General features: G+C 63.9%; 1 long non-coding RNA gene across 1 annotated transcript; it reads right to left on the reverse strand.

The window, feature by feature from the left end:
- Window positions 1–3,535: 3,535 nt before the first annotated feature.
- LOC118256725 (uncharacterized) lies at window positions 3,536–14,546 on the reverse strand. The gene is made up of 3 exons (XR_004781308.2): window positions 14,384–14,546; window positions 7,874–8,035; window positions 3,536–6,199 (listed from the first exon to the last, which is right to left on the reverse strand). It is a non-coding gene; the product is annotated as an uncharacterized LOC118256725 (long non-coding RNA).
- Between the last annotated feature and the right edge of the window lie 2,030 nt (window positions 14,547–16,576).

Here is a 16,576-nt window from a genome sequence, read left to right on the forward strand (position 1 = left end):
CTGCATGAAGCCAGCGTGGCGTTCCCCAGCCAGCAGTGGGGAGACTGCCGCTCCATCGGTGCTGCGCCCCAGCACTCCTCCCCTGCTGACCCGGCACCCTCCCGCGTGGCATGGCGGCTGCTCAGGCACCGGGCAGACTGGGAAAGCGTGGCGGGGCCGCATGGGCGCTGAGTCAGCGGGGCCAGGCGGGCGGCTGCGAGCCTGGGCTGGGAGCGGGCTGAGCTCTGCGGCCGGGGCCTGCATCCCACAGCGTGTTTGTACCCCCTCCATGCCTCTTGTGCCCGTCGCCCCCCTACACCTGCTCCCCTCCAGCTTCCCAAGCACCAGGAGGGCTCTCAGGGGTGCAGCCGGGCTCAGTTGCTCGTCCTGCTTCCGTGAGCTCACATGTGGGTGCCTACACACCACCGCCTCCCCACAGCCACACTGATCTCTGCAAATCTGCTGTGTGAAAAGCCCTCATCCTGTGAGACCTTCCCAGCTCAGGGCTCCTCGGTGGGACGTGAGTTGCAGTGCTGGTGTCACCAGGGCCACGCTGCCCAGCGCGGGGGTGACCAAGGGTGCCTGGCTAGCACCGGGGCAGGGTCGTACCGTGGGAGCCGGGGGAGGGGAGCGCCCATCGCTCCCCCCCCTTGATATCCCCCCGCTTCCCTTTGGAGCTTGGCAGCAGATGAAAGTGCGGCGGGTGCTGCCCCGGGGGCCTGCGGGGCGGCTGCCATCAGCCCCCCTGCCCAGGGGCTAGCGCAGGACAGGGGATTAGGTTTAAGCTGATTGCTGCTGCCTGTTGGGGAAGCGCTGGGACACTTCTCTGTGGCCCCACTGGTGGGTGCTGGGGCAGGAGGGGCACGGCCGGGCTGCTGATGTGACGGCCTCAGCATCAACCAGGGTCCCTGCACCGCCTGGGTGCCTCGGGTGGGATGGGGTGGGCAGCGAGGCTGTGACCCCAGCCTGGGCATATAGGGCCAGAGGCTGGGGTTTGGCTTCCAGCTCACTGCCTCTTGCTCTAGAGAGGCAGCCAAAGACCCCCCTAATATTTTTTGGGGGGGTTGGGTTGTGGCACAGCATGCATGGCTCCAAAGGAGATGGAGAGGAGGCAGGAAAGCACAACTGGAGTCTCCCTGCAGGCACGGGAGGATTTACAGCTGCTGAGCTGCTGCAAAGACAATGACTTTGTGGGAATCTTGGAGGGGGCAGAGGGAAAAGAAAGCTGCCCAAAAAAGGGAGTGTGGCAGCTCAGCCTCGCCTCCCCGGAGCTGCTGCTGGGATGTCCCTGGGAGCCCTGCTAGGTCCTGAAGGTGGGCTGGTCCTGTGAGGAGGGAGGGAGAAAAAAGGGTGGCTGCCTGCGAGCCCCAGGGCAGCAGCCCTGCACCCTGCTCAGCCCTCCTGCTGCATCCTGCTCCTGCTGCTCCCAGCTCCCCGTGACTCAGTGCCGATGTTGCCTTGCCAGTGGGGAGACCAAGGCACGGAGTGTGCAATGCCTGTGACTAACGTCGGATAGGGGCAGGTGTGGCTTCCCCCGTGGTCATTATCAGGGAGCATGGCTTGTGCCGGGGACCTGCCGAAGCCCTGGAAAGCCCTCTGTTGGGTGGGGAGGTGGGGCTGAGCCCCCCAAAGCTTGACGAGATGCTGCATTAATGGAGCCGGGTGGACTGTGCAGTGGGAGCCCTGCAAAGCCCCCCCCCTGCCATTCCCACCAGGACTTGTCACCTTCCCACTGTGACAGCGTTGGGACCCCCGTGGTGGCTGCACTCCTCCCAGAGCCCCGGCCCCACGTGCCAGCACGAGGCAGCGCGTTCCCATCCGGGTGTTTGGTGTTTGAGCGCAGCCTTTGCCAAGCCGGCATGGCGGGGTGGAGCGGGGAGAGGTGGATATTCTCATTTCGGTGGCATAGCAGCTGGGAGAAAGTCCCAGGGGGAGCCGCCCTCGGTCGCGGTGCGCTGCAGGAGCCGGGCTGACTCAGCGTGGGGTGCTGGTGATAGCGTGGCCTCAGCACCGGGCCCTATACTGCTCCCACAGGGGCTGGCAGGAAAGGACAAACCCAAACTACATCTCAAAATGTCCCTGCACTGCCACGGGACCCTGGAATGCTCTTTAGGCACTGCAGGGGAGCCGTGCCTCAGTTTCCCTATCTGGGAAACGGGTCAGCGCTTTGGGCTGTGTGCGCAGAGCTGCCGGCAGCCCCTGCACGGGTTGGGGGAGCCCAAGGCGGCACCACGGGGAGATGTGCTGAGCGCGGGGAGATGTGCTGAGCGCAGGGCCTGCACCCTCCGCCCCGGCCACAGGGCAGTAAGGCAGGTAGGCTTTGCCACAGCGTGGGATGAAAGGTGGTCACGAAATGTGGGGAGACGAAACCCAGCCCTGATTTATTAGTGAGGAGGAGATTGCTGTTCCTCCACAGCTGCTGGGGCAGCTGGTTTGCTGGCAGGCTGGGGGCAGGTTGGGGATTCTCAGTGAAACGGCTCTTTTTGGCCAAGGATTGCCAATATTGTCCAAAGCAAATTTCTCTCACGGGCAGGGTCAGCTTTGATACATTTTTCTGGCTGAAAAAAAAGGTGGAGAAAGAAAGGAGGAAACAATCAAAACTCTCTGAGTTGGCATTTCCTGAACGAAGTGCCGTATTTTTTTAATTTGTGTGTGTGTGAGAGAGAAGAGGCTTTCCAGCCTGCAACTGCATGCCATTTAACCCCCCTCACCCAGCTGGGATCCAAACAAACTGCTTGGAAATGCTTGAAACAGAGCACTTGGAGCCACCCCAAACCAAAAGTGCTGTTGCAGGGAAAGCGGGGGGGAGGGGGGGGGGTGGGAACAGTTTGGGTTTCAATTCGGAATTTCCAGGAAGGTTTTTGTGATTTCCACTTTTCCTTCCCATGGGGGACGGGTTTCCCCAGCCGTGTCCTTCCTGGAGCAGGGTGAGGGTTTTGGGGTGCCCCCAGGAGAGGGGGTGCTATCTTGGTGGGTGCAGGGGACACAGCAGGGACCAGGCTGCAGTGCTGGGGACACGGTAGGGGACTGTGTGGGATGGTGCCCTTGGGAAGAGGCCGAGCAGCAGGCAGGGGATGAGGGGGACATGGGGGGCACCCCGGTGATGGGTTTGGGTGCTGATGAACATCCCACTGCTGACGCGGGCATCTCAGGGCTGGCAGGGAGAGGGGACTGTGGGGGACCTGTGACCCCTGTGGGCATGGGGAAGGGGACACCGGCTGCCTCTCTGGTGGCGTGGGGATAGTTCTGCTGCTGCGTGGGGTGAGGGTAGAAGGGGGGGGCAGCCCCAGCCCCTGCAGCGCAGGCAGGGAGGGCAGCACAGCCCTGCCTGCTGCAGCCGAGGCAGCACTGCCACCTGCTGTCCCTGCCTGGCCAGGCTGCCTGCTGCTGCCTGCTGCTGCCTGCTGCTGCCTGCTGCTGCCTGCCATATCTGTCCCCTTCCTCTGCCTCCATCCCATGCCTGCAGGATGCATCCTTCCCTTCGCGAGAGCGTGACTCCAGAGCGCAGTGTGCCCCGCGCTGCTACCAGCCCCGAAGAGACGGCCAGGAGAGTCACTTGGAGCTGAGACCTTTATTGGCGCAAGGGTGGCGAGGTGACATGCACGTGGGCCTGCTGAGACCCACCCCTCCAGGAGGGCACCGAAGGGCAGAAGCAGGGTGAAAGGCCACCAGCGGTGTTCTCTCGCAGGGGGCTGTGACCCAAGGGGACATCCGTCATCCCCCGGTCTTTGGGGATTGGGATTTCCTGGGCTGGGCTGTGTGCTGCCCCACATCTGTTGGGTTCCCACCCCCACTCCCAGCCCCCAGGCATGACCCCATACCTTGTCCCTGGCTCCTCCAGATGCCGTGGCTCCCCTCGGGGTCGGGCCATCTCCTGATGCAGAGCCATGGCCCCAAGAACAGTATTTCCAGGAATCCCCAACAGAACGCCTAAGGGATTCCTGGGAAAACTGGACCCTGAGAGCACGGCGGCCGCAGCTCTCCCCCAGTCCCTGCCCTGCATGTCCCCTCCTCCGGCAGCTGCCACATCCCCGTTGTCCCCCCGCAGCACCTCCACCACGCATGGCCCCCCACCCTTCTGTGCCACCTCCCTGCTGGTGCCCAGTGCCGGGCTGGGGGTCCTGAGCAGACACAGGGGGGGTCCCTCAGCCAAAGGAGAAACCTCCAGAACCGTCAGTGCTTTTTGTGGGCTCCTCCTCTTCCCCTTCCCCTTGCAGGGGTGTGGAGCTGTGGGATGAGCCCTTCCCCATAGCTGGGGCTCAGCATCCTTCTGGGGGCTCAGCATCCTTCTGGGTCTCCTGGAGACATGCTGGCTGCCCGCAGGCACCCTCCCCTCTGCTCCCCTACCAGCCAGGAGACTATGGGGCTGCATCCAAAGCATGTCTGGAAGAACTCCCCGCTCCCTTGGTGGTGGGAACCTGGCCCTAGAGACTGGCAGGATGGAGGGGGCAGACCCCTACCATCAGTCCTGCTCCCATCCTATGCCCTGAGAAGCCCCTCCGGAGCCTGCCCCCCAGCCACGAGCTGTGCTCCCATCCCGCTGCGCATCCATCTGCTTCCATCGGTCCTTGCGGCAGGCCGTGGTCCGGGGGGTGTCGGGGGTCCCAGGGCACAGTTCCTCCCTTCCCGAGCTACAGTGCTTCATCTCAGACTCCCAATTGACCAGAGATGCAGCACTGCACCTTGGGCTGGGAGACATGGAGGAGCCCGTGGCCGCGCTCGCTGCCTCGCTGCAAGTTGTGCCATGGCACGGCTGTGTGGCTGCTCTGCTGGACAGACAGACTTCATGGCTGCAGGGATGGACAGGGGCTGGGGGCTTGGTGAGGTGGGAGGGCATGGCCGGGTAGGCTGCAGCATGGGCTGAGATAAACTTCCGTGCTGGGAGAAGGGCTGGAAACTGGTGTCTGTGCATCCCAAGGGTGCTTCTGAGGGACCCAGGACCTGGATCCAGCACTGGGGTGTCGCTGCTGGGGGTCCCAAAGCACAGGGATGTGGCTGCTGGGATGGTTCCAGGATGCAGGACTGCTCCTCAGCAGGGCCAGGACACCCCCAGGACAGTGTGGGGATGGGGGGTCCAGCACAGTGCTTCTCTCCCTGACCTCTGCCCCTTCCCATCCCAGGATGCTGCTCCCAGAGCCAGTCCCACCCCAGCTCAGGCACCAGGGGATGAGAAGCATGTGAAAGCCCCACGGTCTTTCCCATCCCTGTCTCCATCCCTGTCCCCATCAGCACCTGCAGGAAGGCTTCACCCCAGCTCCGGGAGCTCAGACGCAGGCCAGGGGCTGCACGAGGGACACCCCCTACTCACCCCCTGCTCACCCCCTGCTCCCTCACTGCGGCCCCAAGGGAGAGGGTCTAGGGGGAGCAGGAGGAGGGGGAGGATGGAGGGAGCGGCCAAGCCCAGAAATATCTTTTGCAGGCAAGCACTAACATCCTGAGCAGAGCTGAGCCATGATAAACAGACCATCCATCACCGCAGCGTCCCGCTGCCGGGCCCCGGCAGCCACGGTGCTCCCGGCAGCCTGACGAGAAGCAGATGGCGCGGCTCCGGTGCGGCCCCCGGCATCCGGCACTGGCCCCCCCCGGCCCCCGGGGGTGGCTGTGCCTGGCCAGGAACCGGGGCACAAAGAGCCCAACGCCTGTGCCAGGACCCCAACCTGCCGTCCCCGGGTTTCCTGGGAGGAGAGAAAGGGGAGAGCCCGACGGTGCCCCAGACTTGGTGCCCATGTCACGGCGTGAGTCACCCAGGAGGTAGGTTTGGGAGCAGCCTCCACCGGCCCAGGTTATCCCTGCTCCCAGCCCCGGCCAGGCGGGCCCTGAGCCCTGGCCAAGTGTGGGAACAGCCACAGGGGGCTCAGCACCGCGGGGCAGGGCTGCCTGCAGGCCTCCTCTTGCTGCCTCCCTGCCCTGCACCATGGCAGAGCCCAGCCTCAGCCCCGTCCCCAGCCTCCTGCACGCCCAGTGCCATGCACACCCCATGAGCACCTCCCTGCAAAGCGGTGCAGTGCCTTTTCACAAAGGAGCAATGCCTGGCTCAGCACTTCCCCATGCCCCAGGAACCAGCCCTCCTGCACGCCGGGTGGTGGGAGCTGGGGATGGTGCTGGTTTGCTCGTGGGGGCTGCCGGCTTTGTGCTGGCACGCTGGCTTTGCCTGGCTCTTGCTGTCCGGGGGGTGTACAGTCCTGGTGCACCTCCAGCAGCTCCAGTGAGGACCATGTCCCTGTGAAAGACAGAAGGTGGCAGTCAGCGTGGCCGTGAGTTCCCAGGGGCTGCAGGCAGGGCTGTGCGGGGCAGTGAGCCCTGGGGCACCCCTCAGGTCCCTGGCACCCCCAAGGCACTGAAGCAGGGTCTAGGTGGGGCTCCGGCACAGTGCCCCGACCAGGGGCTCAGGTCTGGTGTGAAGGAGCAGGGGGTCAGGCACCCGGAGACCTGTCCCTGCCGTGCATCCCCTGTGGGCATGGTGCAGCCGCAGGTCATGCCACGAGCCCTGCAGCAACCCCGGTGCTGCCCAGCCGGGGGTGCCCAGCGGTGCCTCCCCGGGCACTCCTCCTCTGGCTGCCCATCACCAGCCCGTCCTCGTGCTCCCTCCCCTGGGAGCTGGACACAACCAGACCCACAGGGCACCACCGGCATGACGAGGTCCCCAGGCAATAGCAGCAGCTCCGTGCACGCACAAAACCCTGCAACGACCAGAGTGTTCCGAGCCTCCCTGCTCACACCGTGGTTTCCCCAGCCTAGCAGTGCTGGTGAGCCACCAGCCAAAAAGGCCACTGGCTGGGCACTGTGGACAGCTGGCGCTGCAGAACGGAGCCTCTGCCCAGCCCCAGCCCAGTGTGCTCTGCTCCATAGCTCAAAGGTTGCTCAAAGCTGCCCATTCCCCAAATTCTGGCGGCCCAGGACAAGTCCCCTTCTACTGTGAGCAAGCTGGAACGTCCCCAGCCCCACGTAGCCATCGGAGGTGCCTTGCTCCAGCCCCACATGGGGTCTAGGGACAGCCCCGTCCCCGCCTGCCGCCACCACCCTGGCCATCTTGGTGGGAAAAGCCAGGCCTGAGACTTCTCTTCACCCGCAGCATGGGGCTGGGGACCTCAGCTGCCGTCTCCAGGGAGGTGGCAGTGGGGGAAGACGTGCAGGAAGGAATGCACTGGGCTGCGCATCCCACCGCTGGGAAGCAAAACATCTGCCGGGAGCTCGCCTGGGGGAGGGAGGTGCCCTCGTCCTCCCCGCTCTGTCCTCATCACAGCCTCCTTGTCCTCAGGAGGGGCAAAAAAGCAAAAGCCAAAAAAAGGGTGCTGCAAGGCCTGCCCTTCCCCCCTTGTCTCTGCTCTCGTTTTGGCCCAGTTTCCCAGGGAAATGGGGCTCACATCCATATGCCATGCGGCTGCCATCCTGTGCTCAGCCTCTCCGAACCAAGTTGCCAAAGTAAAGCACTCAGCCCTGCCAGGAGCAAGTATGCACAAGGCGGGGGCATCGTCCCACCTCCAGCCTCGCCACCGCCCCATGGCATCCCCTGGCAGCACCGTGCCCCCCGCGTGGCTGCGGGGACAGCTGGGACGCTCGGAGCCACCGATCTCAGCCTCCCTGTAATGCCCGGGCACGTTTACGTGCAGCTCCCAGGACGAGATTTACAGCCCAGCCCCCGCATAATGACCACATGCTCATTAATTTTACCAGCCCCACTTTGCTCGTCCCCTCGCTCGCATGGCACGGATGTGCTGCGTGCCCACAGGACACACCGGGGCTGGACCCATGGAGCCCCCAACGTGCGGGTGCCACCAGCTGCCACCGCTTGCCCGGCCGGGCGCTCCCCAGAGGGTGCCCATGCAGGGCAGTGCTCGCGATGCCTCGGTGTCACCGGACCCGCGGGTCCTGCCCTGGCTCCTGCCACGCTCACCTCCAGCCTTCGCCTCCGTGTCCCCGCATCCCCAGCCGGGCGAGCGCCGGCGGCCGCCTGCTTCCTCGGTGGCGGTACTGGGCTGCGCCAGAGCCGGTCCCAGCGCTGGCCCTCCCCGCGGTTACAACACAGCGCCCTTTCCCCTCTCCAGCACAGCCGCTCCTGCAGGAAATGTCCTTTTTTAATAACAGTTGGGATTTGTTTCCTCCTTGAAATTCCCCAGCCTCCTTTCTCCAGCGGTGAGGGCCCAAGCCCAAGTCTTGCCTCAGCCTGTGCTTTCTGCCGAGGGAATCCCAAAAGCCCAGCAGGATGGCGCTGCCGCAGGGGCTTTGTGTCTGTCCCCTGCTTGGGGAGGACAGAAGGTGCTGGGTGACGCTGGCACACATGCCACGCAGGTCTGAGCTCTGTCCCTGTCCCAGCCGAGCCCACCCGGGGACCCAGCCATGATCTCCAGCCCCAAAAACACCCAGGTGCCACCTCCAGCTGGCCGAGATACTGCTGGGTGGCACCGGCGAGTGCTGCCTGAGGCAGGGTCCATGCTTGGTGCCCCCTGGGAGGACAGAGGTGGGCAGCTCTTGCTCACTCAGCTCTATGGGAATCGAAGCCACACATGGGGATGCAGCTTTTGGGGGCTCTGCAAGATGAGCGGGCAGCAGCCCCCATGAAGACCCGTCCTGCACGGCATCCAGCCGGGCCCTGCCGAGCACCAGCTCGCGCAGCATCTCCATCCTGGCCCCCACCAGCCCCAGTGGCCTCCTCCCTCGTTCCCTGGCCAGCCTGGTATTAAATCAAAGGTTTATGAGAAAACGGAGGGGCTGAGGGAGATCCTAATCTGGTCCCAGGCTGATTAACCCTGGGTTCAGGCCGAGGTCCCGATGCTCAGCTATAAATAGCAGTGCCTTTCCTTTCCCATCCTCCTGCCGGGGCTGCAAAATGCCTGCCCTTTTATGGACAAATCGGCAGATTTGGAGCCCGGGCGGCCCTCATCTCCCATGCTGGGGGCGAGCCAAGGGGGCCCAGGGGGATGCTGCTCTTTCTCTGCGGGTTTTGCTGGGATAAATTACAATGCCGAGAACAAAGGAGCAGGTCTGGGGGGCTTTTTTCCCATGTCTTAGAGCTGGAGATGGGTGCAGAGGGGAAAGGATGCAACTGGTTTGTGCTCCTTCTCCCTGGGCATGCAGCTCCTCTCCCGGTGCCAGACTGAGGCCAAAATAGCCTAATTTGGGGTCTCTGCATCCCTGTTGAGGCTCAGGGTGGTGGCCCAGTGGGGATGTCAGAAAGGTGAGCCAGGAGCAGTGTCTGGCGAGCGTGTCACCTCCATGCTGCAAAAGCAAGTGACATCTCTGTGTTTGTGACAGCAGGCAGGGGACAGGCCCCTAATCCTGGCCTGGCAGCAGGAAAATCCCTTCTTGCCCCCACAGCAGCAGCACTGGGCTCTGCTGGGTCCTGTGCTGGCTCCTGCAAACCTCTGGTGCTGGCTGCTGTGGAGAGGGACCAAAAGCCCTCCGGCCACACCAGAACTGGGCTGGCAGGGCAGAAGGAGCCTCTGGCAGGGCAGGAGCGGTGGGAGAAGGGATCGTGGTGGCACACAGCTGTGGAAGAGCCTGGCCTCCCCACGGACCCCACCACCTTTCCCACGGCCTCAGCTCTTCCTGCTGCCTCCAGCCCAGCCACCATCTCCCCCGGCCTTATCTTGCCTCCCTCTCAGCGCTGCCTCCCCCCATTTCCCTGTGCATGGGGGGGCTCCCCCAGCCCTGTCCCCCTCACTCCCACCTGGCCGAGGCCAGCAGGATGGCGTTTTTTGGGGCACAGGCATTTTGGGGGGCAGAGCGAGCCCAGCGGGTGTCACCCCAGCGGCAGCTGGAGCGTGGGAGCGGGCCGGGGGCTGGCCCTGCTGGGCTGTTTACACGACACATTCCCGGTCCGGAGGAAGCGGTGCAGGGGTGAGGTCCCAGCGGGGAGAGGCTGTCACGTCACCGGCCTCCAGCCCTCCGAGGGGACGGGAGCCCAGAGCAAAGCTCCCCGCAGGGACGGCTCCCAGATGGTGCAGGCAGGAGCGGGGCTGGGGCTCCAGCAGCCATGTGGTTCCCCCGCTGCCCCGCAGCCCAGCCGGGCTCTGCTCCTCGCCCATCCCTGGAGCCATCGGGAGGAGGTGACAGGGTGGCCGTGGGGATGTTCCTCTGCACCATGGCCCCGTAGGACTCCGCACGAGGCGAGCACGGTGCAGCCAGCAGAAAGGCAGGGACCTTGCGAGCCATGGTCCAAGTCCCTCCTGGCAGAGGCATGGTCGTGCTGTGGCTAGAGCTCATTAGGCTGCCAGCACTTCTGGCTGCTTATCAAGGCTTTATCATCTTATTTCTGCTCCAGCAAGGGAGAGGGGGAGTGCGTGTGTGTGCGTGCAGCAGATCCTGCACAGCAGAGGAGCCCAGTTCATAAATCACCTCCCCAGTAGGCCCCATCTTGGCTTTCCCAGCCCCTCCAAGCTGAGTCAGTAAGAGGCATTAAACACTGAAAGAAAATGCCCCAGATAGGCTGGGTCCCCAGCAAGAAGGAGACGAGGCACAGGAGATGATCCAGCACAGCATTTAACTCACGTCTGGTTCTCGGGGCACCATCTCCCCACGTGGCCAGGCTGTCCCGTGTGAACCTGCAGGCAGGGCTGGCTGGGAACGCCTGTCCCCACATGTGCCATGGCCACGGTGGGAGGCAAATCCCTGCACAGGGCTTGGGTCCCTCCAGCAGGGCTCTGGGTGCTGCGGTTGTGCTCCACCCCTTGCAGCACCGGTGAAGCTGCAGCCATCACCATGGTAAAGGAGAAGCACGAAGGAAATGCTGAGCCTGTCCTCAAAGGGACAAAAATGAGCCCACAGCCCCCGACAGACAGCAGAGGAGCACACCGTGGCACTCACGGCCCCGTGCACTGCAAGCTGCAGCCAGGGGGACACTGGGGACAGCTGCCTTTCCCCGCGGGTGAGACCACTGAGCGTTCAGCTCAGCGGGGCAGCCATCAAATAAGGGTGAGAGGCAGGGAAGAAAAAGAATGGCAAAGCTGCAATGAAGGAGACAGGTAAGAAGCCCAGGCTGGCAGAAGGACATTTCCCCCTGTACCAGCAATCAGAGCTGGTGCGTAGACAGCACCAGGTGACCTGTTGGCCAGCACACAGCATCAGCCCACACGAGGCACAGCAGGTCCCAGAGCCCCAGATGCATTCCCTCCCCACAGTGTCAGGGCACAGACCTTGCTGCCAACCCAGCTTCGCTGAGGTGTCCCAGTGCCCTGCAGCCACAGGGAAAGTGTCTTAACGGAGCCCTCACACCCTAGCCCAGCACCGCTGCAGTTGGGGCTGAACCCTCTTGAGGAGGCAGTTGCTGGGGGAGGCAGCGCGTCTGTGCTCAGCAATGGTGAGCCCCGATGATGTCTAACCGAGCTGGGGCAGCTCGCTGCCTCTCGCATGCCTGGACCACCTTCATGGCTGTACCCCTGCATGGCTCAGGCATGCACACCACGGGCACCTGAATGCGGGCACAGCGCAGGCCCCGGGGCTCTCCAGGCTTCCAGAAATGTCAATCTCCATCCCCACGACACTGTGACCATCTCCAGCTCCTCCACCAGCACAAAGCGGCTCCGTCCCTTGCCTAAACCTGGCAGCAGGAAGGTGCTCACCCTAAGCATCCTGAGCCCGTGAGGGCGCAAACATGGCCTTGTGCTGCTGCACCAGCTCCATGCGCTGCCAGCTGCACAGCGTGTGTGTGTGCATGGCTGGGATGTGGCTGCTGCTGCTGGGAAAGGGTCTCTGCCCCACCCCTGGGGGCAGCCCAGGGCTTCCAGCCCACCTATGGGATAGGGGTGTGGGACAGGAAAACCTGGGCACCCCCCAGTAACCATGTCCCTAACGCGGAGTCAGAACTCAGCCCTCCCCGTAGTCCCCGTGGCCGTGCCACACCAGCCAGCACGTGCTGTCCCTTTCCCAAGCCAAAGGGCCAGAGGCGCCCGGGGAGATGGGCCAGCACTGCACCTACACCTCCCGGCCAGTGACCCCCCTGCACGGCTGGGATGGGGCAGGAAGAGGAGGAGGAGGCCCTGCTCCCCTGCCAGACCCCATGTCAGCGGGGACATCCCCAAGCAGGGCAGCAGCACGTTTCCACTGCCTCAGAGGGAGCAGTGGTGGCACAGAGGTGAGGGCTACACGGTGGATGTGTACAGCCCCGGGTAGGCGAAAGGGCTCGGAGCGAGGCAGCAGCAAATGCTGCCCCGGCGCCCACCGGCCCGCAGCCCCGGGAGGGGTGCTGGGGCTGCTTCCCGTCTGGGAGCCTCCCCCCACGCAGGGTCTGCTCTGCTCTTCTCCTCTGTGTGCGTGTGTGCAGCCGGCCAAGGTCAAAGGATGGTGAAATGGCTCCAGAGCTCAGATTTCCAGCCTCTTGCCTCATCGCTTGCTATCTGATTGCGGCTCCCACAGACAAGCCCGTGCTGCTTCTCCTGGTGCGGGTTGCGGCGCTGGGCACTGCAAGCACCCCAGTGTACCCCCGCCAGGACCCCGGCCCCGTGAGCGCTGTGGGGTTCCCAGCCCTCGGGGATGATTCCTGGGCTGGCAGGGCCTCTCTCGTGCCATGCCAGGAGGAGAAGCACGCCGTGGGCGGGCGTTATGGGTCGATACGGCCCCAGCTTCTACAGGCAACAACGCGGGCGCCCAAAGGCACCCGGTTCCCCCTGCCCAGCCCTTGGAGCAGGGCAGCAGCGAGATGCTGAGCCCCTGGCAAGGGCAGGTTTTGCTAGAGTGAGGAGGAACAAGCCTCGGAAAATCCTGATCAGGAACAAGGCAGATTCTCCGTTAAAAAAGAAAGAGAGACCAAGAAAAGGCAAAAAAAAAAAAAAAAAAAGGCAAGAAAAAAAAAAGCCCTTAATCATCTCCAGACTGCCTCTTGACAAGCATGGAGGGAAATGCCACTCTTTCCAGGAGCCACCCAGAGCTGCAGCCTGTCTAGACATAGCCTTCCCCAAATTCCTGCTGATAACTGCTTGGGAAATCTTTGGCAGAGGCGTGTGCATGCGTTTGTTGGAAATTAACTCCTCTCCCATCGGCCGGCAGCGGGGAGGCGATGGCAATGCCCTTGGGCATGGTGCCGCGGGCTGGGATGCTGGGGTTGGGGCAGGAATAGCCCCGTGCTGGGGCAGGCCTGGGGACACTGCCACTGCAAGGGGATGCAGGCAGGGAACAGCACGAAGGCAACGAGTGCCCCGCGCACCCAAGCCAGGCACTGCAGGGGTGACGGCTGCAGGGGCTGGGGTGCTTGGTGGGTGCCAGCCCCACTCCCTGCCTCAGTTTCCCCATCGGTGTGGTGGGGAAGGAGACGAGGAGAGGCAAGGGTGGCTGCACAGAGGAAAGGTGACGGGTCAGGGAGAGGAAGCAAGGCTCCTGGAAGAGAAATGTCCAAAGGCGAACCGGAGCAACCAGTCGGTGTGCTTCAAGGAGCACCTCGGTGCTTTTTGTCTGGAGTTTTGGCACACGGCGGGCAGAGATGGGGCACGGCCTGGGGAGCATCGAGGAGGCTTTGCTCAGCTGAGGACCAAGCTGTGCCCATCTGCTCGCCCCTCACACGGACAGCAGGCCGGCCATTGCCCGCCGTGCATCCCCTGCCCTCACCACCAGTCCGGTGGCCAGCCTGGTGGCTCTGCCGCAGGCTCCCACGCTGCAACCATGCTCGGCAGCCGCCACTGCAGCACCGGGGAGGCGAGGACGCAGCAACCATTCACCCAGATTGCGGAGGAGCAGGGGAAACTCTGCAGCTTGGGAAGGCGCCAGCAGCGCCGGCTGGGGGATGCATTAAGGCAGGCAAGGCGAGCCAGCAGCGCGGGCTGGGCTGGCAGGGTCCTGCAGCTGCGGCTTGTGGGGTGCTCTCGGTCAGCACTGGGTGGGGTGGTCTGAGCACCCCGCAAGCCTCCGGCAGCGAGCCCTGTCTGCGCCTGCAGCCCGCTCCCCCTAGCACCGGGCAGCGCAGCAGGGCGAGCGGCCTGGGACCGCTTTCCTCACTGGAGCCAGCCCTGCCTGGGCTCACCGCTGACTTCCAGTTTTTTCCATCCCAGATGTTCCCGGATCAAAAAGCATTTCCTTCTCCAGCTCAGCCTCCAGATGGCCGGGAGAGCCCTCCGCCCCGCCGTGCACCCCTTCCCAGTGCCGGCACGGGGCTGACTTTGGGCACCCCTTTGCTGAGGACCCTGCAGCACCGATGCAGCTCCAGCCACTCCTCACCACCTCCGAGCATGGTGAATTTCCCATGGCCATGCTCCGTTCACCTCCCTCCCCTTCTCAGGCACAGCTCTGGGTTTGCAGTCCTGTGTGCACACACACGGGGTGGGGGCACCCTGCCCATGGCCCTGGAGACACCCCACCAGAGGGAATGAGGGTCCCATGCTTTGCAGAGGGGATGCTGGAGGAGCCGTGCCATCCCCTGCCTCCTGCCCACTGCCCCTGCCCACCCCAGCCCCATCCCGGAGCCCCCGCGGGCACCTACCTGCCACCCCACACCTGCCAGCGCTGTGGGGACATGGCTGCGGCCACCTCCTTCTGCCATCACATTATAACCCACCACTGGGACCCCCGTGCTGCCAGCTGGGGTTTTTTAAGCAGCTGGCATGGGAGCCCTCAGCGAAAACTCCTTCCATGCGGCTCGGAAGCTGGAAAACCTTTTTCTTTTTACCTTATATGAGCTGAAGAAGGAGGCCAGGCTGCCGACGGCCACATCTGTCAGGGGCGCCGAGGGGACCCATTGGCTGAGGTGCCTCACGTGGCGCCGCCGCCTTGACCTGCGGCCGCTCAGCTGAGTGTTGGTTTTACCCCCTAAGGAAGGGCTGCTTGACAATTTTCATATTTCTTCTAAATTTGGAGATTTCAGACAATGCTGGGAGGCTTGGCTCAGGATGCCAGAGGCCCATGTGGAAGTCATTAAGTCCGAGAGGGAGAGCAAGAGAGAGGGGGAGAGCGGGAGCGAGGGAAGGAGGGGTGGCGGGGCGCGGGGGGAGGAGATGCGAGCGCTGCGCCTGCTGCCAGCTCCGTGCCTGGGAACAGACGGGAACTTGCTCGGAGAAAGTTTTGGGGAAGAACAGGCTTCCCCCCGGCCCCCTGCCCATCCCGCCCCTGCCCGTGGGGCACGGGGGGCCAGGCTGGCAGCGGGGCCGGGCACGGGGCGATGCTGGAGGCTGTCCTGCCGGCAGGGCTGTGGGGGAAGGAAGCGGAGATGCTCCCTGGCCCAGCTTGTGGTTCCCATTACTTTGAGAAGCTCCATCTGGCCTGGGAAAACGGTGCTGGGGCGGCCGTAGGGCTGCCGTATGTGCAGGGACAGCAGCGGCTGTGGAACCGCAAATCCTGGGGTGGGAGCCGGGTGCCTGCGGTGCCTCTCCTCGGGGTTTAGCGTGGGTGCTCCATTGCTGTGGGGCCGTGCTGGCCCCGTCCCATCCCGAAGCACGAGCCCATGTATGGCAGCTGCCCCACGCTGAGGACAGCTGTAACCAGCAGCCAGCTGGCAGCTCGGAGGGAAATGCGCCGCACCGACGCGCCCTCATCCTCCCGCACCGGCCGTCAGCTCAGGGCACAGCCAGTGTGGGGGGCACGGCCGGGAAGGGGGGCACCCCTGCTTTTGGTAATGATGTCCTGACTGGTTCCAAGTCCCCCCCAAGTGATGCTTCAGCTTGTGGGGCTGTGACGGGCTCCTCCTCTGCAGCAGAGCATGGCTCTGGAGCGGGGAAGCAGGCGGCGTGAAGTCCGTTGCAGCCAGCAGCAACCAAGTGCTAGTCGAAGCCCAAGGCGGGAGGAATCAAGGGCCTCTCCTTCATGTTTTCCCAGCTGGAGACACTCCTAGGAGGAAGCAAAGGGCCGGGCTCTGAGGTCTCGGGCCTTGAGAGACCCTGGCAGCTCACGGGACAGTGCTCGGCCACCAGCCGTGCCAAGGCATACGGCTGCTGCGCACACCCAGTGCGAACTGGAGGGGCCTGGGAAGGGACACACAATGCCTGATCCCGCAGGGCCTGGCCTGCAGGCTGTGTCTGGTGGAGAAGAATTCCACTGACACAGCCCCAGAGGGGCCAGGAAATCCCTGCTGCCATGGTGTGCAGGGGGAGAGCAGCCACGATCGGTCCTCCCGTCCCCATCGCCTGTGATGTGGGCACAGCACCGAGGCTGCTGAGCCATCACACCAGGCTTTGCCCAGAGACAGTATGCCAGCATTTGGTGTCCCCTGTCCCCTCAAGAAGGACAGAGCTTGGGGAAGTCACGGAGATGCTGATGATGTGAGGAGCAGGGGCAGCATGTGCCAGGCTGTGTGAGGCACGGAGCTGTGCCCACAGGTCTGGGGACAGCGCCTGAGGAGCGAGCAAGGGACAGGGGGAGCAGAACCAATGTGGGGAGGTTACACCAGCAGTGGGAACGGGTGGTCTGAGAGGTGGCTGCAGGGCTGGTGCTGGGGAGGAGAAGCAGGGCCATGGGCCAGCAGGACCACGGTGATGGCAGGCCAGCACCTGGCTGTGCTGAGCACCCACGGCACCGGGAGCAGCCCTGGAGCTCGCTGCCCCCCCGGCCCCTCACCCAGCCGCACAGACATGCAGCCCCTGCTCTTGGTGGGCTGGCTGCAAGCAAAGCACAAATAAATGCTGCCATTAAACAAACCCTATAATTAGAAACCAGGTTTCCTAAATGAAGTGAAAAATGTAAC

The sequence above is a fragment of the Cygnus atratus genome, chromosome 14, assembly GCF_013377495.2.
Source record: "Cygnus atratus isolate AKBS03 ecotype Queensland, Australia chromosome 14, CAtr_DNAZoo_HiC_assembly, whole genome shotgun sequence".
NCBI lineage: Eukaryota > Metazoa > Chordata > Aves > Anseriformes > Anatidae > Cygnus > Cygnus atratus.